Source organism: Coturnix japonica, chromosome 21 (assembly GCF_001577835.2).
Source record: "Coturnix japonica isolate 7356 chromosome 21, Coturnix japonica 2.1, whole genome shotgun sequence".
Lineage (NCBI taxonomy): Eukaryota > Metazoa > Chordata > Aves > Galliformes > Phasianidae > Coturnix > Coturnix japonica.
In genome coordinates, this window is record NC_029536.1 from 1,623,145 (window position 1) to 1,630,298 (window position 7,154).

The following is a 7,154-nucleotide window of genomic DNA, read 5'->3' on the forward strand; positions in this document are numbered from 1 at the left end:
TACAAGTCATGACTTTAAAATGCTTTTCTATGGTTTTCAACACCGAATTTTGTATTCAGCTGAATTGTGGATACTAGGGGAAAGGTGGAATGAAAGGAGAAAGTCACATTACTGCTTTAGTTTTCTTTTTAATGAAGACAATCTATGCACGTTCCTTCTTATCCAGCACTGAATAACTGAAGTTGCCCACCTCACAGGCCATACAGCTGTGTGTGCCCATCTTTCTCCTCCTTAACAGGACTAACTCTGGTACTACAGGTTAAGAGCATCTATGCTTGGTTGTTTTCACAACCAGCTCAAGCATTCAAGCATGCACAGTGAAATAATGGCTCTGTTACAACAAAGGGCACATCATGTGTTCAAGTAACTCAAAGTCTTTGCTGGACACTCGGCATACCATTGCTTGGCTTCAGAAAATCAGCCTTTACTAACAAGGCAGCTGCTTCCATCAGTTCCCCTGGGTACTGGCCTGAGAGATGTTTCACTTTACATGTGTTTTGTTTTGTTGCTCGGAAACCTGAGTTTTATAAGCACATCTTTCTCTAACAGGTGCTCACAAGAAAGGGTTTTGCACAATCAGGATCTCGTTTGGATGACTGGTTTGAGATCTGGGATGTTTGCTATAGCAGAATTCAGAGGTCAGAAGAAAGTAGTTTTTTTTAACAAATTAGACTTGCATTCATGTACAAAGGAGGTTCTTTTTTTTAGAGATAGAAGAAAAAACCACCCTTTGTACAAATCTTTTTTCTTAGCAGCAGCAGTAGATACGGGTCTTGCATTATAACACTTAATTCCTTTAGCTTGTTTTAATGCAACTCAATTCTGTGTAAAGAAGTTTCCCCACTTCATCTCTTCCCATGATCTTCATTAATTTCTCATACTAATTATCTCTGGTCCAGAGAGTGAGGAAATGCAGTGCCATAAGGACATCTCTTGGAATCACACACCATTGAGCCAGCTGAAGCTGTGGTTTGATGTACTCAGTATCAACTTTTTCTTCTGTGTTTTCCATGCAGTGCTTTCCTGTCCAAGACTGCTGAGTACAAACACCCAAACCCACGTACTTTGGTACCTGATGAGCAGTGATTCTTACTGCTTCTCTCCTAACTCGATTTCCTGACCTGCCTGTTTTGTATCTTCAGTTCATAAAGCTCTTAGGGCCAGTAAGCAGCCAGCCAGGCAAAACTGTCATGCAATCTATAAATAAGCTCTATACACCTTATATAACAACCACACAGATTTTTCTGGAGCTGCTTCTGAAACAATAAGATTGGCATACATATTTTTTTTTTATCTTTTACTGAGTGGTTGGGCGGAACTCAGCTGCCAGTTTTGCTTGACAGAGATGATGGAAGCCTACCTACTTCTTCAGACTGTAATTTGCTCAATTCCAGCATACTTTTCCAAATAAATGCTTACTTTCGAAGTACAGGATGTAACCATTATTGAATCTACTCATTTTATTATCTCTTGCAATTAAATGAATGACTACTGAATTTTCTAAGCATGCCTTATCCCTTTCATGTATCACAGATAGGCTTTGTTTGGCTAAGCATAGACAGCAATACAAGTCCCTTACTCTAAATATTTTTGTCTTATGAATGCAGTTCTGTTTTCTGGAGTCTGAAGCAGCGCTGACACTTTACTGCAGCAGCAGCAATGAGAAAAAGGTACAGAGCTCTCTAAGAAACAGCACCCCGATCAGTAATTCCACTCTTTGGTAAGATGCTTCACTGTGACACCTGAGCCCGCTTTATGAAACCGCTATGTCAAGGACAGAAGAATGTTCTATAGGAATCTGACATGTAGCTAGATAAGCAAATTCGCTTTTGTACTTGAAGGTATTTCCCAAAGGCAAACTTCACTGCAGGTCTGACGCATCTGACCTCATGGAAAGTTTAGTAGCGAGGCTGAATTCTCAATGTGGATTCTAAATCCCCAGCACTGCCAGGGTACCAGTTGTTTTTCTCCTAGTTGCCCAATGAGACAATTATTCCCTTGAGGAAAGTCCCTTTAAAGGGGAAAACACTTTGCTTTAAGCTTTTACTCAAACCACTTCATCTGCATTAATGCTACTGAAGTGTAACTGAAAAGATTATTTATGTAAAGGAAGACACAGAGGTGTACAGTTGGTCACATGTATGCTTATATATATCTATATATGCACTGTAGAATGTGATCTTGAAGAGAATAACTACGCCCTTTGTAGATGCTTTAGCTACAGGAGGGGGATTCATACAGGTAAACATAATTTTACTTATTTGTATGTTAACATCTGTAACTCACTAATTAAGATCTTCCTCAGCTCCGATGGGCCTATACTTGCTATATGACAAGAGATTTATTTTTTTTTTTGGAAAAATATTTTCTTAGATCCCATATATTTTATTTTGTGTATTCTCTTTTGCTCCTAGCAATGTTTGCTGCATTTCAAACCAGTGCAACACCAGCTATGTTTGTTTCATGCTATGAAAGGTACTGAAAAACATCCATCTGCTCAGGTAGGGCAGCTCTGCAGCCTGTTTGATGTGCTTCAGCACCAAAGGACTTCTAAGAAACTGAGCCATGGCTTGCTGAGCTCTAAGATATAATGGGGGAAGCTAAGCTAATAATTCACACTAGAATATGAATGAAAAACAGAACAAGAACAGCACAGAAATACCCCACCCTATCCTTCTGGCTCTGTCTGCTCTCTCCAAATGTGTTTGTTCAAACAGGAAGGGGCTGGGGAAGGAGGGAGAAAGAAGAAAGGAATTTGGAAGTATACAATTGGGCTTGGACCAACCTTGAGACATACATATACGTTTCAAGGTTGGAAGCTGAATGCAGAGGAAGATTCAGAACAGCTTACTCCCAGATGACAAATTCTGTTACTTTGTAGAACAAGTATAAATATAGATTGTAAAATTACATATTTGGATCACACTGTAAGATTGTATCACAGTATAAAATTGTAGCACTGACTGCAAGGAATACTAGATCCAGGTTCAGGCAGCACTACCATTCTCACTTCTTTCTGCAGACTGCTGGGTAGTAGTGGCTAAGTAATTTTACATGGATATGCATCAGTTTCCTATGTCTAAAACAAGAGTGGTGACATATTTTGGCCTTAGGAAATGCTTAAAGTTATGCAAATATAACAATCACATCCAGGAAGTAGGCAATAATTTTTTATGATTCTTGAAGTCAGAGATGCATAAAGCGTTGACCTTAATTGGGTCACAGGGCAACAGGAACTGAACACAGTTTTCTGCTGGAAATAAAACTGCCTCAACCAGAATTAATGAGAAAATAGGAAAACATATAATGCCTTTTTGGACATATGTTCATCAGTGCTTACTGCTTCATGTAACTTATTCTGCTTCTGTCAAGAATAGAATATACTGTTGATATTGATTTATTTATTATGTTTGAAATAATATATATACATACAGATGGAGTAGAATAAAATCTATAGGACTAGTGCAGGCCTTCACAGCTGTTCTCCTTAGATTACAGACATTGATTTTCTTTTTCCTAGAGGATATGAGAGTGCATGCAAACACTGTATAAGATCCATTCCATTTTCTATGAATCTCTGCTTTTTATTTATTTATTTTTATATTTTTATTTTGTAGAATGTAGACAATTCTGCCCATTAGAAATCAAAGAACACAAATGCAGGCAAAATACCCTGCAATGGGAGATAGTGTGATTCTGGAATATGAGGTGATTTTCTGAGTTATTTTGGGTAAATCCATTAGAAACACTCACCTAGGAAGTCGCAAATGGAGAAGTAGGCTAAAAATATCTATATTTACCACTTCTCAAGTATTTTTGTACCCTCTGAGGTGCTCTGTAGTTTTGATAGGCGCTGAGTTCTGCCCTTTCTCTGCAAAGTCTAACTTACCTGATTGGCGATGGTTACACTTTCAGAGTCCAGAAGTGTCTGAAGTTTTAAGAATCATGCAGTACCTTTATTCACACAATGTGTGTGTTCTGATTATAATAATGCAGTAACAACTCAGTTTTAATGCAAAAATGTGTTAGATTCTAAGAAATTCCTAAAAGTGCTGACAAAATATTCAGTGAAACATGAACATAATACATTTATAAACAGTATGCAAGGCAATTTCACTTGCAAATAAAACTTGTACTTCATTAATACTTTGGGGACCAAATTACATCCTTGCTCTTCTTGTTTAACAAGAACATCTCTCAGGACTATGTGATATCTATCCTTCTGTCATTCTGCTTTTGGACAAGAGTTCTTATTGCTCAAGTGTAAGGAAACCAACTTTCCTTACCTAAACCAACTTTGCATTAAACAATGCAATAAGATTTTCCAAGGCAATTCACTTTCCAAGTGGATTTGATCAGCAATGGGAAAACAACTAACTTTAAGATGGAGTTTCCACTCTGGAAGGACTTCATTAACATAATCTGTCCAGGCCACATACTCAATCAAGGTTCTTACCTCTGCAAAAGAGATGTCTGAGCAGGATACATGGCTGCCTGGGCCCTTGAGTTTCATAGTGCAGCATCCTGCAGACATAAGAAAGTTTTAGAGATGGCTGTGATACAGATGTAAAAAAAACAGCATGTAAGAAACCACGTAACCAAATAAAAATAAAATCCACCCTGCATCGAACAACTCTCCATCCTGTAAGTAACCACTTCCAATCATCATAAGCTCTCCTCATACCAGCAGCAGAACTGTTATCAATCAAAGTTTTCATGAAGATGAGACATAATTAAATCACTGGATCAGAAGCAGGAGCTACTGCAATAGCTGTGTTTTTACAAAAGAATAGGTGTGGTGACAGAATGAGATGTCGCTCTGCATGTACAATCCCATTCGGCCTTTCACAATTCCTTACCCAATTTATACACATTTAAAGAGTTGGCAGAGTACAAACCTGGGGACAAGAGACTCTGTTTAGATCTCATATAACAGAGAATGCATATAAAGTGTAATACAAAAATCACTAGATTTCTAGGATAGGATGCAATATCTATTTTAATTTAAAAAGGGAAAACACTTAGGCACTCAAATTGTGCTGATACTGAAAGCATATAAGAGAATTTATATAGAAGAATTGTAGTATTTGTAGGATAAATTATGTACAATGGGAAAAATGTATAGGAAATTGGTAATCACAGCCTGAACCCCTGATTAATCAGCTGAGGCAAGTGTTGGGTCAGCTGTGGAAGCACAGGTAAGAGTAATATAGCACTCCACCTCCTCTAGACCTCATTTAAGGGCTGACCACCACTAAGGCAGCATCTCTTGGTGGTTGCTCTTTGGTGGTGATTGCCTCAGTGGTTCCCAGCAGACCAAAGGCTTCCATATGGGTGAGTTCTTCCTGTAAATAACCTTTTTGGCTATTTACAACTACCATCTTTTCACTATTGTCACTGTACAGAAAAAAAATATGTTATTTTATTATGTTATAGTTAACATTCCCATGTCACTGCTCCAAGGCAGAAAGTGTGATTTACTCTACTTCAGAACTCCAGTTTTGTTCGTTACACAGATTTCATCAGGATCATGCAGCATTACCTGAAATTTCCACAAAATCTCTTAAACTGTATAAATTTTCTTTAGTTAAAGAACCTTTTTTTAACTTAAATATTACAAGACTGTCTATAACTGATTTTTCCATCTCTGGAATACTTTGAAAGCATCTGGAACTTCTCGTTTCATAAGCAGTTAAATTGAATCCATACTTTGCAGAATGCAAAATCAATCTCTAGCCACAGTCTCAAGAACATTTCTGTACATAAAACCTGTGGGAGCTCTGGTATTCAGGTTGTAAGGAGCTAATTCCTGGCCACAATGCACACGCATGTGTATTTTTTTTGTGGGGATGGATTAGAAGTTATATTTCTGTGGTGACAGAATAGCATCAGTTTGGGGGTCTGGTTGGAGAGTCCTTTATTCTAATTTCTCAGGACAAAGAATTAAAGCCTTTGCTCAGCACTTGGCATATTTAAGGACAAGCATTAGATTATCATAAAACAAAGGCTTAACCACACCGGGATTGAACAGTTATTCCTAACAGACACCTGGAATGATAGCTCACCCACTTCCCTACAGTTTAATGGACAAACCTCTTGTTAATTACAGGTAATCACACCTGCCTTCCCAAAAAACATGATAGCAAGTAGCAGTTCAAATCTGCTCCTGTAGCAAGGCATCTCCTCACTGCCTGACTTAACAAAGTATAAGCAAATGGTGGAGGGGGGAAGGGAGGGAAAGGGATATAGATGTGCTGATAGGAAAAAGATATGATGCAATTGTGTACTTACTTTCCATCAATAAGTAATGATGTTTTAATACGTGAGTGCTGCTGTGATCCCATCTTGTGAACCTCTCTCCTGATTCAGCTGGGGGAAGTCTGCTCTGTGAAACAGAAATTGGATTTTTTTGGGGTTTTTTTGTGTTTTTTGTCTTGCTCTTTTCTGCAATGCCTTACAGAGATGAGCGTTTGTGGGGAGAATATGAAAACAGTGATAAAATGGGGGAAAAAAACCCCAAACCCTGAGAATTCTGGCTGTGCAAAAACCTTTGTGATACGAATTCATAAATAATAATAAATAAAAAACAGGAAGTTGTGAGCTGTGTTGTACCACAGCCTGAAATCTGTGAGGATAATACTGTGACACAACAGGGGTTCGTTTCTTTCCAAGGCCTCGAGCCCCATCCCCTACCATTACACCTAGCAGCCGCCAATTCTTACATTTAATGCTCTTTAACCGAAGTAAAACGGTGTGTGCTGCTCCTCCAAACCTCCCTTTGTCCGTTGAAAAAGCAAAAACAGCGCTGTTGATTGTTCTTTTGCTCCGTTTTCACACGCCCCGTTTAACTCTATGAGGGGACGCTGTGAGGGGACGCTGTGGGCGCGGCAGCATGGCGCGGCGGGGCAGAAAGCGAAACCCGCCCGCGCCCTTTGTTCCTGCTACGGGGAGGAACCAGCGGGAGGAGGCGGCGATGGTTCGAATCTCCCCTTCCTGTCAGCTCAGCCTTCCTCACCGACTGAGTTTGACTGACTGAGCAGCGGCTGCCGCCTTCGAAGCAGCGAGGCCCGAGGCGCAGCTCAACGCCGTCGGTGCCGGCGCCACCGCCCGTAGGGGAACGGAGCGGGGCGGAGCCGGGGGCCGGCTGCGGGGCG